The following is a 26,036-nucleotide window of genomic DNA, read 5'->3' as shown; positions in this document are numbered from 1 at the left end:
ATATGTAATTAGGCTGTTAAGATCTATGGGCTGGACATAGATCTCACTGAGAATCCGCCTTCAGAGTTAATTTTAAATAAAATGGGGCGTTACTAGTGCGAGACATAAAATATAACTTTTAATAAATAAAGCTAAAAACCTCTTTGTTCCAAATTTGAAGACATTACAAATATAAGTATAAAAACTCAGAGGAATAAACCAGATATGGACTGTCTGACCCTGTCAGGTGCCCTAGTACTGATCGCTACCTGCCTGCGGAGGTTGGCACCCTAAGTTTCTGCGGTTGGCGCCCCCGCACCGCGACGACTGGCCCTGGTAGCCCTATATATTCCCTGTGATCCCTAACACATTGTGTCCCAATAGATTAGTTTACCCCCCAAAAAAGGAAAGTATTATAAAAAATTAAACTAAACTTGAAAAATAATTTAGAAAAACTCAAAAAGACAAAAACTCAGCAAAAAACCCCACAAAATTAGTTTCCTTGCTCCAAACAAGGACCCTCAATAGGGTATTCAAATAGATCAATTTTTTGGGTAGGATTAATATCATGTTTATCAAAAATGTTGAAATGATGGAGAACCACTCAAAAATGTCTCAAAGTACCCACACAATGTTAGCATCAACCCTGCAGATACAGACATACAAAAACAAGATGGTCAAAGTTAGTTACCCAAAAAAAGAAAAATAATATAAAAAATCTGCAAAACTTGAAAAAATATTAGAAAAACTCAAAAAACAAAACTCAACAAAAAAACACAAAATTAGTTTCCTTGCTCCAAGTAAAGACCCTTAATAGGGTATTCATATAAACCAATTTTTGGGCAAAAATAATGTCCTGTTTATCCAAAAATGCTCAATGATGGAGGACCACCCCAAAATAACTCATAGTACCCACATAATAATGAAGTCAGCCCTGCGGGTACCAACATCCGACAAACGGATAGTCAAATGACCATTAAATATCTGAATGTTACTCACGAAGTGGTAGCCTCATTAAACATACAAATATATCCCACAGAGATCTTTCAGTAAAAATGTCATTTTCAACCACTCAAATGGCGATATCCCAATAAGTCTGGCAATAAAATCTGAACAGCGCTTTTTACTCATCTGATTCCCCATCTTCCAATTCAAGCGCTGGGGGCATCCGTTCAGCCACATAGAAAAACCTCCGATCGGGATGTCATCCCTAGTTATACCCGACGCGTTTTTCCCCCGTGGGAGTCCCGGGGGTTCATCAGGGGGTATTGACCGTCCAGATAGTGAGAGGGTACAGACGCCGCTCATCCATACACAATATATAGTGTCCTACCTTCCGGATCCATTGCACGTGGGGCCTGTCTCCACCCACCGGCGCGCACCCATAATGCACTTCGCTGGAACGCAATTGCGTTCCAGCCCACTTGCATGACGTACTTCTCCTATGGGAACAATCCTGAGGCCAAGGCGCATGTGCCGCCTGGCCCGCAAATGCGCTCCACGCTGTCAAGAGACTAGGTCCCAGTGCCATTGCGCAAGATCAGTCTCCACCCTTACACGCACAAAGGTTCCACATAGCTGGAATACAGATATGTCCCAGCCAGGGTGTAACACACTTCTTGCAATAATGCACGTCATGTGGGATAAGCCCTGAACGTCATAGCGCATGCGTCCCATGGACCGCAACTGCGCTCCACACCAACAGGGCACTGAGTGACCGGATCCTTTATACAAATATATGTGTCCAACCTTAAGCACAATAAAAACCCCATGGAAGGGATAGTAGGAATATCGCCTAGTATCAATATCTAATTTCGCCTTTAATTTAATACCTAATATCGCCTATACGCCTAGTAGGAATATCCTTAAGTTCCTGCATAACCGGCCCCGCCCACATGCGCTCCAGTAACACGGCTATAGGCAATTTCCTGATATGGGCTTCACCTGTTTCCTAGTGCTCTGAGGGGTATTTAAGGTCGGGGTTTGACACATTTACACACTGCCCCCCGAAGAAGCAGCAGCGAAACGCGCGCTGGGGTATCTGCGTGGCGTCTGTTATTATCCCATGGGTAAGATATATTTGGGCTGCACATGCGTAGCACTTTAACCCCTTCCCCTATGGATGTACGGATTAAATTGGTTTTACATTTAGGTCATTTAATTGATCATGATATAGTATAAATAGTACATCCTCTGGGAAGGTGTATATTACGGTTTTCTTGCCCGTTTCTAAGTACTCTACTCTGGCTTTCTATTACCTTTAGTGAGTATACCTTTGTTACATTGTTGGTATAGCCGGTAGTTATATGGAGTATCAGTCACCACCTGTATGTATCATCATAGTCTAACTTGTCCATTGATCCTGTTTTTATCTCTGCACTAATCTATTGCCTGTGTCATGTATTGTGTTGTATTATAAATAAAGTTGTATTTATATATTTTTTTCAAAAACGAATCGCATTGCATTAGTGATTATTTGTATACGATTTAGTCACATTTGGGAATTTAGGCTCTTGTGTTTCTTTCGTATGATTTTTATATGGCTTTTTGAAGAGTATCTCCCATGAATATGGTCCTTTTATATTATGGGTTCCGGTATGTTTATTCAACCCCTAACTAGACAGACTCGGAAGGACACAAGGGCATATGAGGGAAAGGTACAAAGTTGGCCCCCTGTGACTAGAGGGCCTACAAGATTTAGCACTTTCCTTGAAAGGTATTACATAGACAAATGGTAGGTAAAGGGGTTGACCAATTAGAATCTTTATTTTAACAAATGAGGGACTTGATCTTGCTGCACTTACTAATATATAAGTATTACAGGCTGAGCCCTGCTCTCCTGAGCCCGTAATATAAAGCTTGTGGAGTGCTGCCCCAACACATTTACATTCCTTCCTCTCACACCAGATTCGGCAGGACATTTCCAGATTTGACAAGCTGTCCCTGGAGACTGACAGCAAGTCCTGATTTCAAGGGTACCAGTGTTCTCAGAACTACCCGTCAGGCTCGGCATATGCGATGCCCAGAATATTTGGACATTAGAAAGCTCCATTGCCTGTGACGTGAAGATACTTATATTGTTATTCATAAAGACAGGGCACGCAGAAGTTTGAGCGGACTTTTCTTACCTAAGCACCTCTGCTATCTCCAGTAGTATTAGTGGCGGTCACCATTTTAAGGCGGTGGCCATTTTAATTATGTTTTTGACTATCTTTACCTCATTAGAAATAATGATTGTGATTTGCTAATGAAATGTATTTAGGAATTTTTTTAAAATCACATTTCCCTTTAGATATATATAGATATTTTCTATTCCCAGAGAACCCTTTTAAGTTGTACCTGGCAGTCTGGTTGCTAAGAATTCACTGTCTTTAGAATGTGGGTTGCTAAGAAGCTTCTCCCTAGCAACCAGTCATCGGTTCAAGACAGAAATATGATTGAGCTAATGAAAGTGCAATAGGGACAGGATTTATAACAGGACTTAACGCTTTCTTTTCTCTACCACTAACTAATGATCCTAATGGTTGTCCAGGGGCACACCAGACAGACCTCCGCCAGTCCAGCCATTTCCTAGCAACCAGTCAGGACACCACTGCATTTAATGGTGATTTTATGTCCGTGATACTTCAGGAGGCAGAATTCCTATTTGCTTTGAACTATCGTAACTCATTTCGGCACCATGACGTACCAGTACACTCCGTACTGGGGAGGTGCTGGCTGTGTTATACTGCCACCATTGGCCTCTAAAAGCAGTAACCACAGCTGGCTGTAATTGCCGCTGTTTAACCATTTAAATGACGCTGTCTATTACTGACAACGGCATTAAAATGGCACAATCCTGATAATCCTTCTGGCGCCCATCAATTGCAAGGAGCCAATGGGTTGCCATAGCAGCAGGCGGCCTACTAAAGGCTCTGGGCGCTGCCATCTTGGCACCAAAATGTTACAAGCAACATTTTCTGGTGGCGACGGTCCAACGCAACACGACGCAACCGTCACGACGGTTGCAACGTGTGGCAATGCGTCGCACTGCGTCGCTAATGCAAGTCAATGGAGAAAAAACGCATCCTGCAAGCACTTTTGCAGGATGCGTTTTTTCTACAAAACGACGCATAGCGACGTGCAGTGCACGACGCTAGTGTGAAAGTAGCCTAAGACAAATAATTGTCCCCGAGAAGAGGTTAAAGAACGCGGCACCTATGTGCAACTGCGGAACAATACGAGCGATCGGTAGAAATTCAGTGATCCGAATGTGACACATATGGTATACATCTAACACCATGTAGAACAATACCCGGTAATGGACGCACGTCTTTATTTGCCTTCCTCTGTTTTACACGGTTTATGGTTTTTATTACACATAAATTGTGATCTTTTCCATCCTCAGGGGCAGCGGCGATAGGAAATGTACATGTGACCGCATTGCCACTGTAAAGTGGGTCACATTGGGGAAATGTATATAGCGCTGACATAACACAGCCATACACCATACATTGTTCATAAGTATTTGGAGCCATGAGCTGGTCTCAAAACTAAAGGAGTTTTCATGTTTTTTTATTCCTAAAATATAGTGGAGCCAGGAACAAATCTACTAGAGGAGCAGAGGGTGCAGTCGCCCCGGGTCCCTGTGCTTAGAGGGGCCCACCCAGAGCTCCGCTACCGCGGTACAACAAGGAGACACAATCCCCCGTCACTACTGCTGTCTGTTCTGTAGGCCGCAGATCGCTTTCAGCCTGCGATCATACAGAGCGGCCGAGGCTCCAGCGCACGGGCAGAATGTCAAAGTCCTGGCGCAGTGACATTATCTCGTTGCAAGGCTGACATCCTCTGCTTGTGTCAGTTTGGGGGTTACTGTGGGGGCCATTATACAGTTTAGGGGTTACTGTGGGGGCCATTATACAGTTTGGGGCTTACTGGGGGGCCATTATACAGTTTGGGGCTTACTGGGGGGCCATTATACAGTTTGGGGGTTACTGTGGGGGCCATTATACAGTTTGGGGCTTACTGGGGGGCCATTATACAGTTTGGGGGTTACTGTGGGGGCCATTATACAGTTTGGGGGTTACTGTGGGGGTTATTATACAGCTTGGGGCTTACTGTGGGGGCCTTTATACAGTTTGGGGGTTACTGTGGGGGCCTTTATACAGTTTGGGGGTTACTGTGGGGGCCATTATACAGTTTAGGGGTTACTGTGTGGGCCATTATACAGTTTGGGGGTTACTGTGGGGCCATTATACAGTTTTGGGCTTACTATGGGGGCCATTATACAGGTTGGTGGTTACTGTGGGGGCCATTATACAGTTTGGGGGTTACTGTGGGGGCAATTATACAGTTTGGGGTTTACTGCAGGGGGCAATTATACAGTTTAGGGGATAATGTGGGGCCCATTATACAGTATAGTTTGGTGACTAATGTGCGGCCCATTACACAGTTTGGGGGCTAATGTGAGGGTCATCATACAGCGTGGGGAGCAGTGGGAACATCATACTGTCTATAGTGTAGCTGTGGGCCCTCTGTACTTATTAAATATAAAGTGGGCACCAAAGAAGCATTATTGTTATAGGGGCATTCTGAGTATTGTGTACTGATCCTGTGTTATACTCCAGACCTGCACTCACTATTCTGCTGGTGCATTCACTGTGTACATACATTACATTACTGATCCTGTACTGATCCTGAGTTACATCCTGTATTATACTCCGGAGCTGCACTCACTATTATGCTGGTGCAGTCACTGTGTACATACATTAAAATTACTGATCCTGAGTTACAGCCTGTTTTATACTCCAGAGCTGCACTCACTATTCTGCTGGTGCAGTCACTGTGTACATACATTACATTACATTACTGATCCTGAGTTACATCCTGTATTATACCCCAGAGCTGCACTCACTATTCTGCTGGTGCAGTCACTGTGTACATACATGACATTACGCACCTGTCGGCACACTCAGAAACTTTGGGGAGGCTGTCACCTGTACACCTGATAATATTAGTGTGGAGCTGGCGCTCGCACTCATTACTCTGCTTTATCTCCCCGGCTATTACCGGCATCTGGCAGGTGATTAACAGCTGGGTAATAATCCGATATAGTAATTGACTCTCGTGAACGACATTGAGTACAAGGCTGTAAACTTCCCAGGAGTTCCAACAGCGAGGGGCAGATAACAGTCTAATCTGTCATCCTACAGCCAATTTATAATACACAATGCGATCCGCGCCTTCAGCTGTCAATTCATTAGGCGTGAACTCTGACCGATGAGATGACTGTGCACATCGAGCCGTAGTCGCAGCACAATGTACGAGGCGAATTAACTCTCATGATGTATAGACAGAGACACCTGATGATGGCTCATGTAATTGGATATTATAGGTTGTTTATGATGCCGCAATATTATTACAGGGGAGATTACAAGAACTGAGGGATGATTACTAATCATCCGTAGAAGTCTATATAAAGATATGTCATGAGGACTGTAATGGGGGCGTCCACTGCAACCAGTAGGAAGGTCCTCAAGTATAATATGTACCCAAATCTAATAAATTGTTCACCAGTGAAAGGTAATTGTCATGGTTTCACCCCTCAGTGTATCTGGCATAAAGTTATTGACAGCTCAGTCATCCAATCTGGTACAGGGGCGTGCTGAGCTGTCAGTGTGTTGATTGACAGCTTTACTATCCAATCTGAGACTGGGAGGTGTCGGCTTTCTCCAAGTGTTCATTATCCCAGGTAATTGCCATGCTACTTAACTGAGATGTCTCCCAGACCTCTGCCAGACGTACATTCGGCTTGTGAGCTTTGTGGTCTCAGTGCCTTGAGTTCTGTATGTTGATCTTTCATTTCCTAACCTTGGACCTCATTCTGACCATCCATCTATTTAACCCCTTCTGCTCTGATCCGCTATCCCACAGGAATTCTGACCTCGGAACGTTACCTGACTACGCTTTTGTCTCTTCCTTCTGTTTATGACATACCCTCCTGGCTTCTGACCTTGGACTCCTTGACTATCCTGACTCACAGCTTGGCCGTGATAAGTGACTAGCGTCACAGTAATCATGTTGAATCTATAAGCGCTGCACTCCTTAGGAGACTGGCCACCTCTGAGAGACTGCAGCGGTGGCTGGAAACTTAGTCAAAGAGCAGTTTACTATAGAACTAAGAATCCCTTCTTGAGAACGGAGAGGATCGTGGTCTGGGTTAGTGCCCCCGTCCTTGGTAGTCTAGAGTAGAACAGCCGGTTAATATTTGATTTTCTTGTGGTCTGCGTTAGCGCCCTTTTTTTAGTGGTCCAGGGAAGAAGTCTAGGGTAAATAATGAGGTCCAGAGAGAGGAGGGGATTCACTTTTGTGTCCCTGGTGATATAGAGTTATTATATATGAGTGTCCTCTTATAATACTCATTGCTTTGTGTTTGTCCAGATCTGTCTGACCTCCATATTAGCTCATGCCCCCTCTTTGCCTTGTCTGGATTTCTTTACTTATTTAACTTTTTTGAGTCTTTGCTGCTAGTTCTGGCTTATGTTCCCCTTCCTTACCAGTTTCTCATTCACACCCAACAGATATTCCTAGAACACCGCCAATCAGCGGGAGATTGACTGCAGCTATTGGCAACCATTTTGTACTATAATAATTATTATTATTAGTTATTGATATAGCACCATTGATTCCATGGTGCTGTACATGAGGAGGGATTACATACAAATTACAGATATCACTTACAGTAAGCAAACTAACAATGACAGACTGGTACAGAGGGCCGAGGACCCTGCCCTTGCGGGCTTACATTCTACAGGACGGAGGAGAAGGAAACATTATTTCAAGGGCTGCAGTAGCTTCGGTAGTGGTGAGGATGCAGCGGGGTCAGTGCAGGCTGTAGGCTTTCCTGAAGAGATGGGTTTTCAGGTTCCGTCTGAAGGATCTGAATGTGGTTGATAGTCGGACGTGTTGGGGCAAAGAATTCCAGAGGATGGGGGATATTCGGGAGAAGTCTTGGAGGCGGTTGGATGAGGAGCGAACAAGTGTGGAGGAGAGAAGGAGGTCTTGGAGGACCGGAGATTACGTGAGGGGAGATTAGTTCAGAGATATATCGAAGAGACAGGTTTTGGATGGCTTTGTAGGTCAGTATTAGTAATTTGAACTGGATACGCTGAGGGAATGGGAGCCAGTGAAGAGATTTGCAGAGGGGAGAAGCGGAGGAGTAGCGAGGAGAGAGATGAATTAGTCGGGCAGCAGAGCTAAGGATGGACTGGAGAGGTGCAAGGGTGTTAGCAGGGAGGCCACAGAAAAGGATGTTGCAGTAGTCGAGGCGGGAGATGATGAGGGCATGCACAAGCATTTTAGTAGATTGAGGGTACTACTTCTCATTATTCGGGCCTAGTTCCATCAACGCTGCTCCACAATTAGTTTCCAGATAACCAGATTTGAACATAAAGGGTTGTCAGCTTTGGATAATTTTTGTTAGAATGATCCCTTGACAAAGTGTCCCTCTGCTGGATCCTAAAGCGATCAGCTTGAGTTTTCAGGGAAATCTGATATTTCAAACCGCAGGAGAAATCAGAGGGTCAGAGGTACAGGTCAGGTCCTCCAGAACGAGAAACGCTGTATGTAAGCTGCTCCACATTGAGGACCCTGAACAAAAGATCCCCTCCATTCAGCCATAACTCAGTACAGGAAAATAGGTTTCTACACTGGACAAACTCTATAAGCTCAAGAGTCCAAGGACCAAAACCAAAGTCACTTGAAATGATTCTACGGGTGACATGTGCAATAAGGCTTAACTTTTACTGTATCATTTAGTATGATGAAACCAGGCATCTATCTATTATCTATCTCTCTATTATCTATTATCTATCATCTATCTATGATCTATCTATGATCTATCTATCTATTATCTATCTATTATCTATCTATCTATCTATCATCTATTTATCTCATATTTATCTATCTTCTATCTAATATCGATCTGTCTATCAATCTGTAAGAATATGTAGTACAAGCCAGGTAGCAAAGCCGTGCTTGTTTTAACTTTAAACACCCTGGGTAGAGGGAATAAGGCATGGGTATGTGGCTGGGACGTACGATAACTCCATATTCTCCTAAGTCTCCTTATGAAATCCTATCTGACTGGACAAAGCAGTTACACAGCATGGGCGCCACAGGAGGTCATCTTGTATGAGCTTGGATACTAGCTGGTGTGGCTGGAACACCTAATGAGCCATGTGTCCTGTTACAGATATACATGCTGAACGAGGATTGTAAGCTGCCATTAAATCCCCCCATAGTCTTCACTATCCATTTATCATTATCTATGTCTCTATTTATCATCTATCTATTATCTCTCTCTATTATCTATCTATCATCTATCTATCTACTATCTAGCTATTATCTGTCCATATATCTATCAATCATCTATATATTATTTATCTCTCTATTATCTATTATCTCTCTATCACTCTATTTATCTATTATATATCTCTTTATCTATCTATTATCTACCTATCATCTATATATTATCTATTATCTCTCTATTAAACTATTATTTATCTATTATATATCTTTTATCTATTATCTATTTATTATCTATATCTATCTATCTCTCTATCTATCATCTATTATCTATCTTTTGTCAGGGTCGGTTTGTGTCCCCCAGGATGCGAATGGAGTCTTATTAAGCCCGCTGGCGTGCATTGCAGTAAGGCTACGTTCACACTTGCGTGTGGCTGGTCTGCATATGGCTGCGTAGTTCCTCCCTTAAGCTCCCTCTAAGCTGCGCCTACATCCTGCGTCGTCCTGCGTACCTATCTTTAACATTGGGCATGCAGGGACATGCGTTGTGCAGAATAAAAGTAAGATTGGTCTTGGACAAGCTATTTGCTCAAGATAGGTTTTTATTTTTGGAAGGAACTACAGGATGGCTCTGTACACTGTGGCCTCTGTTCACACAGGATGCATCATGGTTAGCCCGCTATATATATGGCGTCATTAATAGGCTTTTCACCATATATTTTGCATTCCTGTGTGAACATGCCACATACAGACTATTTTTTTGCACGGGTGCTCCAAGCAGCCAATTCCTGATTGTAGGTTGGCTGCATCGGTATTATTTGCACCTGTGTTTTCGCTATCTTCATTTGGGCCTGGTGCACCCTGGGTAGTGCAATTGTTGGAGGCCTTGAACAGGTAAGCATCCATGCCTGTGTTCTGGTGTTTTTTTGTTTAGGATGGTAGTGGAGCGGTTCGCTCCCTCCGGACCGGGTCTTACAAGTGGCCCATGGACACAGATTCCATTTAATAACCCAGCAGCAAACGGTTGGGTGTGTCAGTTTTAGCTAGCAAACTGTATGGCTCTGCAGCGTCCGGCTGGTGTGAAGTAAGGGTATGTTTCCACAGTCAGGAAACGCTGCTGGTTTGACGCTGTGTACAGCCGCAGCGTCAAACCCGCAGCGTCCAGATGTTACAGCATACTGGAGGGGGTTTCATGAAATGCCATCTCCACTATGTGCTCGGAGTCGCAGGCGGCAGACCCGCGTATCCGGACATGCGGCGTGTCTTTATAGACCGTAGATCATCATTGCATGTGGTAAAACTGCATCTAATTATTAGTCCCATGCGTAATAACTGCGGGAATGCAGCTTACTACGCATGCGAACTATATTAAATAATCTCTTACCTTGTGACCGCCGGAAGTCTGCGTCCACTGCAGTTATCGCGGGGTTACCTCTGGTCACTAGACTGGTTCTCATGATCAGCTGATTGTGAGAACTGCAGTGCAGGTGACCGCCGGAGAGACCTCTCCGGTGGTCATCTACAAGCTCTGCTACATCTGGATGTGAGACATCCAGATGTAGCAGAGCTGGACTAGTCGTGGGATACTCGTTATTAAGGACTGCGTCAGAACAGGGTGTATTTGTATTGGTTTATTTATTTATTTTTTTTGCAGGAGATCAAGGGATTCGGGGAATTAGCAGAAAAATAAAGATGGGAAAACTGTGTGGTGTTTTATTTAATTAAAATACTTTATTCTGGCTGTGTCTTTAACCGATAACAACTATAGGATTAGTAATGGACAGGTGTCTTATTGACACCTCTCAATTACTAATGGACTTGATGTCACCTTACAATACAAAGGTGACATTAACCCCCAAACTACTACCCCACTTGCCACCGCTACAGGGCAAGTGGGAAGAGTGAGGCTAAGTGCCGGAATTGGCACATCTTAGAGATGCGCCATTCCTGGGGTGGCTGTGAGCTGGTGTTTGTAGCTGAGGGAGGGGGGGCAATATCCATGGTGCCTTCCTAGGCTATTAATATAAGTCCGCAGCTGTCTGCCTAGCCTTTGCTGGTTATTAATTATAGGGGGTCCCCACATCATTTTTTTTGGGGTCTCCCTATTTTAATAACCAGTAAAGGCTAAGTATACAGCTGTGAGCTGATATTAATAGCCTGGGAAGATCCATGGGTCTTACACCCTTCCCAGACTATAAACATTGGCCCCCAGTCGCTGGCTTTCCCTCTGCTGGTTTGGAAAATTGCGCGGGATCCCACGCCATTTTTTAAAAATCATTTATTTAGTAAAAAAAAAAAAGGAAAGGACATTACATATTCCTGTGTGGCCGGTGTCACACTTGCGAGTGTGATGTGAGAAACTTGCGCGAATCTCTCACATTAACACCCGGCACTCGCGACCGGAGTGTGCGGCTGCATGTATTTGTATGCAGCAGCACACGTCGGACCGAGTGTCGGTGGCAGTGCCAGGTGTTGATGCAAGAGACTAGCGCGAGTTTCTCACATCACACTCGCAATTGTGATCCCGGCCTGTCACGTACTTCCGGATGTGACACAAGATTCAACATATGTAAATTAGTACACATGCGTAGTAAGCTGCGTTCCCGCAGTTATTACGCATGTGACTATGCGGATTTACCACATGCAATGATGGTCTATGGGAAATTTACGCTGTGGGGACTGAGTGTTTCCGCATCGTAAATAGACATGCTGCGGTCTATAAAGACGTGCGGCATGTGCTTATATGTAGGCCTGCCGTCTGCGTCTTTGAACGCATAGTGGAGATGGGATTTCATGAAATCCCCTCCACCACGATGTAACATCTGGCCACTGCGGGTTGGACACTGCAGATGTACGCAGCGTCCAACCTGCAGCATTTACGGACTGTGTGCACGTACCCTATCTGCAAACAGGAAATCACTTTTTTCTTTCCGAGAAGCCAACATGTAAAAAACGCATCAAAAACGCAGGTGACCTGCCAGTGACCTCAGATGCAGATTTCACCTGTGTGAAATCCTTAGCAAACACTGAGCCATTATTGACCGTGGAAACATTCCCTCACACTGAGCCAAGTGAAGCAAAAACACCTGGCATCCCTCAGTGTGAACACGGCGGTGCAGTTGTCCACGGCAACCGGTCTTTTCATTTGTAAGTTTTGGACATTAAATACACTTTGCTAAGAACTTTCCTGTGGTTCCTGCCTATCTGTCGCACTGCACCAACCCCGCTGCACTACACTATCTATCTGTCATTATCTATCTATCATCTATCTATCTATCATATATCTAGCTTTATATTATCCATCTATCTACTGTATCTATCTATCATCTATCTATCATCTATCTATTATCTATCTATGTATTATCTATCATCTATCTCTCTCTATCTATTATCTATCTATCATCCATTATCTATCTATTATCTATCTATTATCATCTATCTATCTATCTATCTATTATCTATCATATATCTATCTTTATATTATCCATCTATCTACTGTATCTATTATCTATCTATCTATCTATCTATCTATCTATCTATCTATCTATCTATCTATCTATCTATCTATTATCTATATATTATCTATCTATCTATCTATCATCTATTATCTATCATCTATTATCTATCATCTATCTATCTATCTATCTATTATTTATCTATCAATCAATCATTATCTATCCATCTCTCTGATCTCCTTTTGCAGTTGCCCGCAGTGATGTTTCACTTGATGACATTGCTATTCAGAGATAACAGCGGGATCAGTGATTACACGCCATCCTTTCTCACCGCCTTTACACCGCTATCACACACGTCAGTCCTCCCCTGGTGCTTTTCTGTCGGGGCACGCGCTCTCTTGTTTCGCTAATGTCTCAGTGTTAAATCGTTTCTCACACTCTAGATATTGTAATATAAGTTGTGTGCGTGGTGCCAGTGCCCTCTGGGACGAATGTGACGGAAAGTGCAAAAAGTCTGAATCTCTTCATGCTCCAGCACTATATCGATCTCAACGGGTAAGAAAAAAACCAACAAGTAACATTATGGGGGTCACTTATACTGACCCCACCTGTGTGAATTAGGGATCTGGTATACAGCAGAATTCCAGAATATATTTGTATGGTCAAATCTCCTGCTTTCCTTCAGCCATGGAGCTTAATGGTAAAAATCTAACTTCCTGCATCCACCACTAGAGGGAGCTCCCTATGTGCAGTGAGCTCCCCCTAGTGGTGACTGCAGGGAAACATCATGACCACAAAATGATAAGCAGTCCTCTCCCTCTAGGAGCATTAAGATTGGTGGAGGCTCCATCTCATCACTGTACATCTATATATGTGCTTCTGTACATATAAGCCTCTCGTTGTCGCCATATGTATCAGAGGACAGAACTGTCCGGTTTCCATCTAATCCCAGAACCTGCACAATGTGCCATAACCCAGCAACCAGTAATAGCCGACTTCATGCATGGAAAGATAAACCAAACTGTGAAAAGATCTCAATATCATGTCACCCACAGGGTCACTCACGACAGTGGAGGGCGGAGAGGGGGAAAGAGGAAAGTTATAAGCAAGACATGCACTCATCAAAAAGCTGCTGGGGGCGAAAAAGGAGGTCCGAAAGGATTGTGCGTAAAAATAGAAGTCGTTACTCCCTTTATAAGATGCGTTACAGTCATTTGTTGCATCTAGTAATGACCGTCCATACCAGGCAGTATTATACTAGGAATATTCCAGTATAAAAGTTTAGGCACCCCTGGTCAAAATTACTGTCATTGTGAACACTTAAGCAAGGCGAAGATGTGAAATGATCGCTAAAAATAAAGATGACACATTTCCTTTGTAATTTAGGCAAAATTTTTACACTTAAATTTTACAAATTTCAAAAAGTAAAAATGGGCAGTTGCAAATGTTTGGGCACCCTGCATGGTTAGTACTTAGTAGCGCCCCCCTTTTGCTTTTTGTAGCCAAAGAGTCTTTCAATTCTTGTTTTCATCCATTCTTCCAGTTCTGTGAGATTCCTGGGTCGTCTTGCATCCTCTGCTATTCCGAGGTCTAGCCTGTCATGTTCTCAATGGCAAGAGAACATAGCATAAGCATATATAGGAACTAGCTCTTGGAAGATGGGAACTAAGCTGACCATGAACTAAACCTAACGCACAACTAGCAGTGGCCGGGTAGCATGCCTACGTTGATTCTAGATGCCCAGCACCAGCCGGAGGACTAACTAATGCTAGCAGAGGAAAATATTAGTCCTAGCTCACCTCTAGAGAAATACCCCAAAAGGAGACAGAGGCCCCCCACATGTATTGGCGGTGAATTAAGATGAAATAACAAACGTAGTATGAAAATAGGTTTAGCAAATTTGAGGTCCACTTACTACATAGCAGAAGACAGAAAGGACACTTTCATGGTCAGCTGAAAACCCTATCAAAACACCATCCAGAAATTACTTTAAAACTCTGGCATTAACTCATAACACCAGAGTGGCAATTCCTGTTCACAAGAGCTTTCCAGACACAGTAACGGAACTTCAGCTGTGAACTGGAACAAAAATGCAAAAACAAACATGGACAAGAGTCCAACTTATCTAGTAGTTGTCTAGGAGCAGGAACAAGCACAGAGAGGCTTCTGATAACATTGTTGACCGGCAAGCAACTAACAGAGCAGCAAGGTTATATAGCGACTCCCACATCTTGATGGGAACAGGTGAACAGAGAAGATGACAACACCAGTTCAATTCCACCAGTAGCCACCGGGGGAGCCCAGAATCCAAATTCACAACAGTACCCCCCCCTCAAGGAGGGGGCACCGAACCCTCACCAGAACCACCAGGGCGATCAGGATGGGCCCTATGAAAGGCACGAACCAGATCAGAGGCATGAACATCAGATGCATTCACCCAAGAATTATCCTCCTGGCCGTATCCCTTCCACTTGACCAGATACTGGAGTCTCCGTCTGGAAACACGAGAGTCTAAGATTTTCTCCACAACGTACTCCAACTCACCCTCAACCAACACCGGAGCAGGAGGCTCAACGGAAGGCACAACCGGTACCTCATACCTGCGCAATAATGACCGATAAAAAACGTTATGAATAGAAAAGGATGCAGGGAGGTCCAAACGGAAGGAAACAGGGTTAAGAATCTCCAATATCTTATACGGGCCGATGAACCGAGGCTTAAACTTAGGAGAAGAGACCCTCATAGGGACAAAACGAGAAGAGAACCACACCAAATCCCCAACACAAAGCCGAGGACCAACACGACGGTGGCGGTTGGCAAAAAGCTGAGTCTTCTCCTGGGACAACCTCAAATTGTCCACCACCTGCCCCCAGATCTGATGCAATCTCTCCACCACAGCATCCACTCCAGGACAATCCGAAGTTTCCACCTGACCAGAGGAAAATCGAGGATGAAACCCCGAATTACAGAAAAACGGGGACACCAAAGTGGCAGAGCTGGCCCGATTATTGAGAGCGAACTCCGCCAATGGCAAAAAAGCAACCCAATCATCCTGGTCAGCAGACACAAAACACCTCAGATATGTCTCCAGGGTCTGATTAGTCCGCTCGGTCTGGCCATTCGTCTGAGGATGGAAAGCGGACGAAAAAGATAAATCTATGCCCATCCTAGCACAGAATGCCCGCCAAAATCTAGACACGAATTGGGTCCCTCTGTCAGAAATGATATTCTCAGGAATACCATGTAAACGAACAACATTTTGAAAAAACAGAGGAACCAACTCGGAAGAAGAAGGCAACTTGGGCAGAGGAACCAAATGGACCATCTTAGAGAAACGGTCACACACCACCCAGATGACAGACATCTTCTGAGAAACAGGCAGATCTGAAATAAAATCCATCGAGATGTGCGTCCAAGGCCTCTTAGGAATAGGCAAGGGCAACAATAATCCACTAGCCCGAGAGCAACAAGGCTTGGCCCGAGCACAAACGTCACAAGACTGCACAAAGCCTCGCACATCTCGTGACAGGGAAGGCCACCAGAAGGACCTTGCCACCAAATCCCTGGTACCAAAAATGCCAGGATGACCTGCCAACGCAGAAGAATGAACCTCAGAGATGACTCTACTGGTCCAATCATCAGGAACAAACAGTTTATCAGGTGGGCAACGATCCGGTCTATCCGCCTGAAACTCCTGCAAGGACCGCCGCAGGTCTGGAGAAACGGCTGACAATACCACTCCATCCTTAAGGATACCTGTGGGCTCAGAGTTACCAGGCGAGTCAGGCTCAAAACTCCTAGAAAGGGCATCCGCCTTAACATTCTTAGAACCCGGTAGGTATGACACCACAAAATTAAACCGAGAGAAAAATAATGACCAGCGCGCCTGTCTAGGATTCAGGCGCCTGGCGGTCTCAAGATAAATCAAGTTTTTGTGGTCAGTCAATACCACCACCTGATGTCTGGCCCCCTCAAGCCAATGGCGCCACTCCTCAAAAGCCCACTTCATGGCCAAAAGCTCCCGATTCCCAACATCATAATTCCGCTCAGCAGGCGAAAATTTACGGGAAAAGAAGGCACAAGGCCTCATCACGGAGCAGTCAGAACTTTTCTGCGACAACACTGCCCCAGCTCCGATCTCAGAAGCGTCGACCTCAACCTGAAAAGGTAGAGCAACATCAGGCTGACGCAACACAGGGGCAGAGGAAAAACGGCGCTTAAGCTCCCGAAAGGCCTCCACAGCGTCAGGGGACCAATCAGCAACATCAGCACCCTTCTTAGTCAAATCGGTCAATGGCTTAGCAATATCCGAAAAACCAGCAATAAATCGACGATAAAAGTTAGCAAAGCCCAAAAATTTCTGAAGACTCTTAAGAGAAGAGGGCTGCGTCCAATCACAAATAGCTTGAACCTTGACAGGATCCATTTCAATGGAAGAGGGAGAAAAAATATATCCCAAAAAGGAAATCCTCTGTACCCCAAAAACACACTTAGAACCCTTCACACACAAAGAATTAGACCGCAAAACCTGGAAAACCCTCCTGACTTGCTGGACATGAGAGTCCCAGTCATCCGAAAAAATCAGAATATCATCCAGATACACAATCATAAATTTATCCAAATAATCGCGAAAAATATCATGCATAAAGGACTGGAAAACCGACGGAGCATTTGAAAGACCAAAAGGCATCACTAAATACTCAAAGTGGCCCTCGGGCGTATTAAATGCGGTTTTCCACTCATCCCCCTGCCTGATTCGCACCAAATTATACGCCCCACGAAGGTCAATCTTAGAGAACCACTTGGCCCCCTTTATGCGAGCAAACAAATCAGTCAGCAACGGCAATGGGTATTGATATTTTACAGTGATTTTATTCAAAAGCCGATAATCGATACATGGTCTCAAAGAGCCGTCTTTTTTTGACACAAAGAAAAAACCGGCTCCTAAGGGAGATGACGATGGACGAATATGTCCCTTTTCCAAGGACTCCTTTATATATTCTCGCATAGCAGCATGTTCAGGCACAGACAGATTAAATAAACGACCCTTTGGGTATTTACTACCCGGGATTAAATCTATGGCACAATCGCACTCTCGGTGCGGAGGTAATGAACCAAGCTTGGATTCTTCAAAGACGTCACGATAGTCAGACAGGAACTCAGGAATTTCTGAGGGAATAGATGATGAAATGGAAATCACAGGTACATCCCCATGAGCCCCCTTACATCCCCAGCTCAACACAGACATAGCTCTCCAGTCGAGGACTGGGTTGTGAGATTGCAGCCAAGGCAATCCCAGCACCAAATCATCATGTAGACTATACAGCACCAGAAAGCGAATAATCTCCTGGTGATCCGGATTAATACGCATAGTTACTTGTGTCCAGTATTGTGGTTTATTATTAGCCAATGGGGTGGAGTCAATCCCCTTCAGAGGAATAAGAGTCTCCAAAGGCTCTAAATCATACCCACAGCGTTTGGCAAAGGACCAATCCATAAGACTCAAAGCGGCGCCAGAGTCGACATAGGCGTCCGTGGTAATAGATGACAAAGAGCAAATCAGGGTCACAGATAGAATAAACTTAGACGGTAAGGTGCAAATGGAAACAGATTTATCAAGCTTTTTAGTGCGCTTAGAGCATGCTGATATAACATGAGTAGAATCACCACAATAGAAACACAACCCATTTTTCCGTCTAAAATTCTGCCGCTCGCTTCGGGACAGAATTCTATCACACTGCATACGCTCTGGCGACTTCTCAGTGGACACCGCCAGATGGTGCACTGGTTTGCGCTCCCGCAAACGCCTATCGATCTGAATAGCCATTGTCATGGACTCATTCAGACCCGCAGGCACAGGGAACCCCACCATAACATCCTTAATGGCATCAGAGAGACCCTCTCTGAAAGTCGCCGCCAGGGCGCACTCATTCCACTGAGTAAGCACAGACCATTTACGGAATCTTTGACAGTAAATTTCCGCTTCATCTTGCCCCTGAGATAGGGACATCAAAGTTTTTTCTGCCTGAAGCTCCAAATGAGGTTCGTCATAAAGCAACCCCAAGGCCAGAAAAAACGCATCCACATTGAGCAACGCAGGATCCCCTGGTGTCAATGAAAAAGCCCAGTCTTGAGGTTCGCCCCGGAGCAAGGAAATCACAATCCTGACCTGCTGTGCAGGGTCTCCGGCAGAGCGAAATTTCAGGGACAAAAATAATTTGCAATTATTTCGAAAATTCTGAAACCCAGATCTATTCCCCGAGAAAAATTCCGGCAAAGGAATTCTCGGCTCAGATACAGGTGCATAACAAACAAAGTCTTGCAAATTTTGTACCTTCGTGGCGAGATTATTCAAACCTGCAGTTACACTCTGAAGATCCATTACAAACAGGTGGACACAGAGCCATTCAAAGATTAGAAGGAGAGAAAAAAAAAAAAAAAATTCTCAGCAGACTTCTTATTTCTCTCCTTTCTCAGCCAAGGATTTTAACCCTTTAGTGGGCCGGTCAAACTGTCATGTTCTCAATGGCAAGAGAACATAGCATAAGCATATATAGGAACTAGCTCTTGGAAGATGGGAACTAAGCTGACCATGAACTAAACCTAACGCACAACTAGCAGTGGCCGGGTAGCATGCCTACGTTGATTCTAGATGCCCAGCACCAGCCGGAGGACTAACTAATGCTAGCAGAGGAAAATATTAGTCCTAGCTCACCTCTAGAGAAATACCCCAAAAGGAGACAGAGGCCCCCCACATGTATTGGCGGTGAATTAAGATGAAATAACAAACGTAGTATGAAAATAGGTTTAGCAAATTTGAGGTCCACTTACTACATAGCAGAAGACAGAAAGGACACTTTCATGGTCAGCTGAAAACCCTATCAAAACACCATCCAGAAATTACTTTAAAACTCTGGCATTAACTCATAACACCAGAGTGGCAATTCCTGTTCACAAGAGCTTTCCAGACACAGTAACGGAACTTCAGCTGTGAACTGGAACAAAAATGCAAAAACAAACATGGACAAGAGTCCAACTTATCTAGTAGTTGTCTAGGAGCAGGAACAAGCACAGAGAGGCTTCTGATAACATTGTTGACCGGCAAGCAACTAACAGAGCAGCAAGGTTATATAGCGACTCCCACATCTTGATGGGAACAGGTGAACAGAGAAGATGACAACACCAGTTCAATTCCACCAGTAGCCACCGGGGGAGCCCAGAATCCAAATTCACAACACTAGCCACACCGGATTGCACTCAGCCATGCAAGTCAATGAGTCCATGGAAGCCATCGGACTGCACTTGGATGACATCTGAGTGCAGCCTGATTTCCATGGACTGACAGAATGGAGACGATGGATACAGTTTTTTCTCCTCATCTGAAAGAATCGTAACAGACTATGATCGAACTCTGAGATTAACATGATGGACCAGATTCCCTCGGATGAGAGAACACAGGGCGGAGTGACCCCGGCCGCATGGCACTTATTTTCTTGTCCATATGAGCAGAATTATATAAGTTATATTTGTGGAGTAGATGGATACAAACTCACTTTGACCACTTTAAACCAATAAAAGTGAAATAAGGAACTGCAGCAGGACTGTGCGTCCCCATCTCCCTATTTGATTTAGAAAATAATAGGACAGCGGACGCTACCTTCCTTCCGCTCATGAATTTTAGAAGACATGAATTTATACAGGCTTCCTCTCTGCTCCGTATAGTGTTACGAGACAAATGAATCTCATCACCAGTGTTACATGTTAACTGAGAGAACTCATAACCATAACGTAACCATAGATGCCATAAGAAATAGATGGATATCAAGGTAAAAAAGACTTGTGCATCGAGTGTCCGTCACTGTGAAGCTGAAAAATGGGCAATATTACAACAGTAAGGGGTTCTGCTTTCAGCGATCTTTAATTTTAAAATATATATTTTTTTTTAAGTAATTTCCAGTGGTCCAAAAAATGAGCTGTAATCTTTAAGGAAAATGGGCAATAAGTATTTAGTTTCCATGTAGCACCACCATGTGGATGTGTAGTCTGGAGCCCCCTATAACAGCAGTCTGAAGGCCCCTATAACAGCAGTCTGGAGCCCTATATAACAGCAGTCTGGAGCCCCCTATAACAGTAGTCTGGATGTGTGGTCTGGAGCCCCCCTATAACAGCAGTCTGAATGTGCAGTCTGGAGCCCCCCATAACAGTAGTCTGGATGTGTATTCTGGAGCGCCCCTATAACAGCAGTCTGGGTGTGTAGTCTGGAGCCCCCTATAACATCAGTCTGGATGTGTAATCTGCAGCCCCCTATAACAGCAGTCTGGGTGTGTAGTCTGGAGCCCCCTATAACATCAGTCTGGATGTGTAATCTGCAGCCCCCTATAACAGCAGTCTGGGTGTGTAGTCTGGAGCCCTCCTATAACAGCAGTCTGGATGTGTGGTCTGGAGCCCCCTATAACAGCAGTCTGGATGTGTAGTCTGGAGCCCCCTATAACAGCAGTCTGGGTGTGTAGTCTGGAGACCCCTATAACAGCAGTCTGGATGTATAGTCTGGAGCCCCCTATAACAGCAGTCTGGATGTGTAGTCTGGAGCCTCCTATAACAGCAGTCTGGATGTGTAATCTGCAGCCCCCTATAACAGCAGTCTGGGTGTGTAGTCTGGAGCCCCCTATAACATCAGTCTGGATGTGTAATCTGCAGCCCCCTATAACAGCAGCCTGGATGTGTAGTCTGGAGCCCCCTATAACATCAGTCTGGATGTGTAATCTGCAGCCCCCTATAACAGCAGTCTGGGTGTGTAGTCTGGAGCCCCCTATAACAGCAGTCTGGATGTGTAATCTGCAGCCCCCTATAACAGCAGCCTGGATGTGTAGTCTGGAGCCCCCTATAACATCAGTCTGGATGTGTAATCTGCAGCCCCCTATAACAGCAGTCTGGGTGTGTAGTCTGGAGCCCTCCTATAACAGCAGTCTGGATGTGTGGTCTGGAGCCCCCTATAACAGCAGTCTGGATGTGTAGTCTGGAGCCCCCTATAACAGCAGTCTGGGTGTGTAGTCTGGAGACCCCTATAACAGCAGTCTGGATGTATAGTCTGGAGCCCCCTATAACAGCAGTCTGGATGTGTAGTCTGGAGACCCCTATAACAGCAGTCTGGATGTGTAGTCTGGAGCCCTCCTATAACAGCAGTCTGGATGTGTAGTCTGGAGCCCCCTATAACAGCAGTCTGGATGTGTAGTCTGGAGCCCCCTATAACATCAGTCTGGATGTGTAGTCTGGAGACCCCTATAACAGCAGTCTGGGTGTGTAGTCTGGAGCCCCCTATAACAGCAGTCTGGATGTGTTGTCTGGAGCCCCCCTATAACAGCAGTCTGGATGTGTTGTCTGGAGCCCCCCTATAACAGCAGTCTGGATGTGTAGTCTGGAGCCCCCTATAACAGCAGTCTGGATGTGTAGTCTGCAGCCCCCTATAAAAGCAGTTTGGATGTGTAGTCTGGAGACCCCTATAACAGCAGTCTGGGTGTGTAGTCTGGAGACCCCTATAACAGCAGTCTGGGTGTGTAGTCTGTAGTCCCCCCTATAACAGCAGTCTGGGTGTGTAGTCTGGAGCCCCCTATAACAGCAGTCTGGATGTGTAGTTTGGAGCCCCCTATAACAGCAGTCTAGGTGTGTAGTCTGGAGCCCCCTATAACATCAGTCTGGATGTGTAATCTGCAGCCCCCTATAACAGCAGTCTGGGTGTGTAGTCTGGAGCCCTCCTATAACAGCAGTCTGGATGTGTAGTCTGGAGACCCCTATAACAGCAGTCTGGGTGTGTAGTCTGGAGCCCTCCTATAACAGCAGTCTGGATGTGTGGTCTGGAGCCCCCTATAACAGCAGTCTGGATGTGTGGTCTGGAGCCCCCTATAACAGCAGTCTGGGTGTGTAGTCTGGAGACCCCTATAACAGCAGTCTGGATGTATAGTCTGGAGCCCCCTATAACAGCAGTCTGGATGTGTAGTCTGGAGCCCCCTATAACAGCAGTCTGGATGTGTAGTCTGGAGCCCCCTATAACAGCAGTCTGGATGTGTAGTCTGGAGCCCCCTATAACAGCAGTCTGGATGTGTAGTCTGGAGCCCCCTATAACAGCAGTCTGGATGTGTAGTCTGGAGCCCCCTATAACAGCAGTCTGGATGTGTAGTCTGGAGACCCCCTATAACAGCAGTCTGGGTGTGTAGTCTGTAGTACCCCCTATAACAGCAGTCTGGATGTGTAGTGTGGAGCCCCCTATAACAGCAGTCTGGGTGTGTAGTCTGGAGCCCCCTATAACAGCAGTCTGGATGTGTAGTTTGGAGCCCCCTATAACAGCAGTCTAGGTGTATAGTCTGGAGCCCCCTATAACAGCAGTTTGGATGTGTATTCTGGAGCCCCCTATAACAGCATTGTGGGTGTGTAGTCTGAAGCCCCCCTATAACAGCAGTCTGGATGTGTAGTCTGGAGCCCCCTATAACAGCAGTCTGGATGTGTAGTCTGGAGCCCCCTATAACAGCAGTTTGGATGTGTAGTCTGGAGCCCCCTATAACAGCAGTCTGGATGTGTAGTCTGGAGCCCCCTATAACAGCAGTCTGGATGTGTAGTCTGGAGCCCCCTATAACAGCAGTCTGGATGTGTAGTCTGGAGACCCCTATAACAGCAGTCTGGATGTGTAGTCTGGAGCCCCCTATAAAAGCAGTCTGGATGTGTAGTCTGGAGACCCCTATAACAGCAGTCTGGGTGTGTAGTCTGTAGTCCCCCCTATAACAGCAGTCTGGGTGTGTAGTCTGGAGCCCCCTATAACAGCAGTCTGGATGTGTAGTCTGGAGCCCCCTATAACAGCAGTCTGGATGTGTAGTCTGGAGCCCCCCTATAACAGCAGTCTAGGTGTATAGTCTGGAGTCCCCTATAACAGCAGTTTGGATGTGTATTCTGGAGACCCCTATAACAGCAGTCTGGATGTGTAGTCTGGAGCCCCCTATAAAAGCAGTCTGGATGTGTAGTCTGGAGACCCCTATAACAGCAGTCTGGGTGTGTAGTCTGTAGTCCCCCCTATAACAGCAGTCTGGGTGTGTAGTCTGGAGCCCCCTATAACAGCAGTCTGGATGTGTAGTCTGGAACCCCCTATAACAGCAGTCTGGATGTGTAGTCTGGAGCCCCCCTATAACAGCAGTCTAGGTGTATAGTCTGGAGTCCCCTATAACAGCAGTTTGGATGTGTATTCTGGAGACCCCTATAACAGCAGTCTGGGTGTGTAGTCTGTAGTCCCCCCTATAACAACAGTCTGGGTGTGTAGTCTGGAGCCCCCTATAACAACAGTCTGGGTGTGTAGTCTGGAGCCCCCTAGCAGTCTGGATGTGTAGTTTGGAGCCCCCTATAACAGCAGTCTAGGTGTATAGTCTGGAGCCCCCTATAACAGCAGTTTGGATGTGTATTCTGGAGCCCCCTATAACAGCAGTTTGGATGTGTATTCTGGAGCCCCCTATAACAGCATTGTGGGTGTGTAGTCTGAAGCCCCCCTATAACAGCAGTCTGGATGTGTAGTCTGGAGCCCCCTATAACAGCAGTCTGGATGTGTAGTTTGGAGCCCCCTATAACAGCAGTCTAGGTGTATAGTCTGCAGTCCCCTATAACAGCAGTTTGGATGTGTAGTTTGGAGCCCCCTATAACAGCAGTCTAGGTGTATAGTCTGGAGCCCCCTATAACAGCAGTCTGGATGTGTATTCTGGAGCCCCCTATAACAGCATTGTGGGTGTGTAGTCTGGAGCCCCCTATAACAGCAGTCTGGATGTGTAGTCTGGAGCCCCAATGTCACGGATCCCTTACTCCGTGGTGTAACTAATTCGTCATGTGTCCGCTCTCAGTACATGATTTGGGTTGTGCCTGCAGGGGTTAATCTATCTTCCCTCTCTGAGTCCAGCATTCAACCTCTGTCCTATGCTGTAATGGGAGCATAAATCACACACCGACCCAGGCCACACACCCGCTCATACACGCTGCCACCGAATACACGGGCGATGAGTCCCGGACTATTAATACTAATATTGTCTACCACTCATAAGGCTCACACACCTTAGGCTATGGATTCTTTTAGAACATTCAAGGTTCAACTTGTTAAAGTTTTATACTTTAATACAAAAAGGTTCAGTGCTTACAGTAAGAAAAGGTATAAAAATATGATAATAAAAAGACATACAACTTATGCAAAACAGTATAAAATAACAGGAGAAAACTTACAGAAATCATCTAACTGGTAGTTGCTTTCTGCTCCCTGAGGGGGGTGAATGTAGATTGGATCACACCAGCTCGGCCACCCCCATTATGTGAACGCGTTTTTTAGGTATCAGGTCTACTTTATAGTTTTGGTCTGGAGGTCAGGTTTCTAGACCAGCCCCTCAGGTTAATATCATAACTGCTTGTTTTTTGATTGGACCACGGCCACGCCCCCAATGAATATATTATTTTCTCTTGAGATCCTTTGTGTAACAGCTGTCACAGAGATACTATCAGGCCGTAATTAACATCTCTCTTCCAAGAGCTAGGAGGTGTCCAATGTTACCTTTCTTCTTGGCTTCCAGCAGGACCCCCTGGTGAGATTGGAGACAGAAGTCTACTTGTCCCAGGAAAAAACATATTAACAACAGAGTGCGACATGCAGCCCCTCAAGACAGATGTTACATTATTGCCAATGACACAATAAATCTATACATAGTCCACTGCACACACACACATATATATATATACACACACATATTTCACCACACCCCCTATAACAGCAGTCTGGGTGTGTAATCTGGAGCCCCCCTATAACAGCAGTCTGGGTGTGTAGTCTGGAGCCCCCTATAACAGCAGTGTGAATGTGTAGTCTGGAGCCCCCTATAACAGCAGTCTGGGTGTGTAGTCTGGAGCCCCCTATATCAGCAGTCTGGATGTGTAGTCTGGAGCCCCCTATAACAGCAGTCTGGATGTGTAGTCTGGAGCCCCCTATAACAGCAGTCTGGATGTGTAGTCTGGAGCCCCCTATATCAGCAGTCTGGGTGTGTAGTCTGTAGCCCCCCCTATAAAAGCAGTCTGGGTGTGTAGTCTGGAGCCCCCTATAACAGCAGTCTGGATGTATAGTCTGGAGACCCCTATAACAGCAATCTGGATGTGTAGTTTGGAGCCCCCTATAACAGCAGTCTAGGTGTATAGTCTGGAGCCCCCTATAACAGCAGTTTGGATGTGTATTCTGGAGCCCCCTATAACAGCATTGTGGGTGTGTATTCTGGAGCCCCCTATAACAGCATTGTGGGTGTGTAGTCTGGAGCCCCC

General features: G+C 45.4%; 1 protein-coding gene across 2 annotated transcripts in view; it reads right to left on the bottom strand.

The window, feature by feature from the left end:
* Nucleotides 1–26,036, bottom strand: part of KCNJ6 (potassium inwardly rectifying channel subfamily J member 6) — a 251,507-nt gene that overhangs the window by 56,884 nt on the left and 168,587 nt on the right. The gene's annotated exons all lie outside the window — the stretch shown is intronic.

This window comes from Ranitomeya variabilis, assembly GCF_051348905.1.
Source record: "Ranitomeya variabilis isolate aRanVar5 chromosome 1 unlocalized genomic scaffold, aRanVar5.hap1 SUPER_1_unloc_1, whole genome shotgun sequence".
Classification (NCBI taxonomy): Eukaryota; Metazoa; Chordata; class Amphibia; order Anura; family Dendrobatidae; genus Ranitomeya; species Ranitomeya variabilis.
This window is presented reverse-complemented; position numbering and strand designations above follow the sequence as displayed.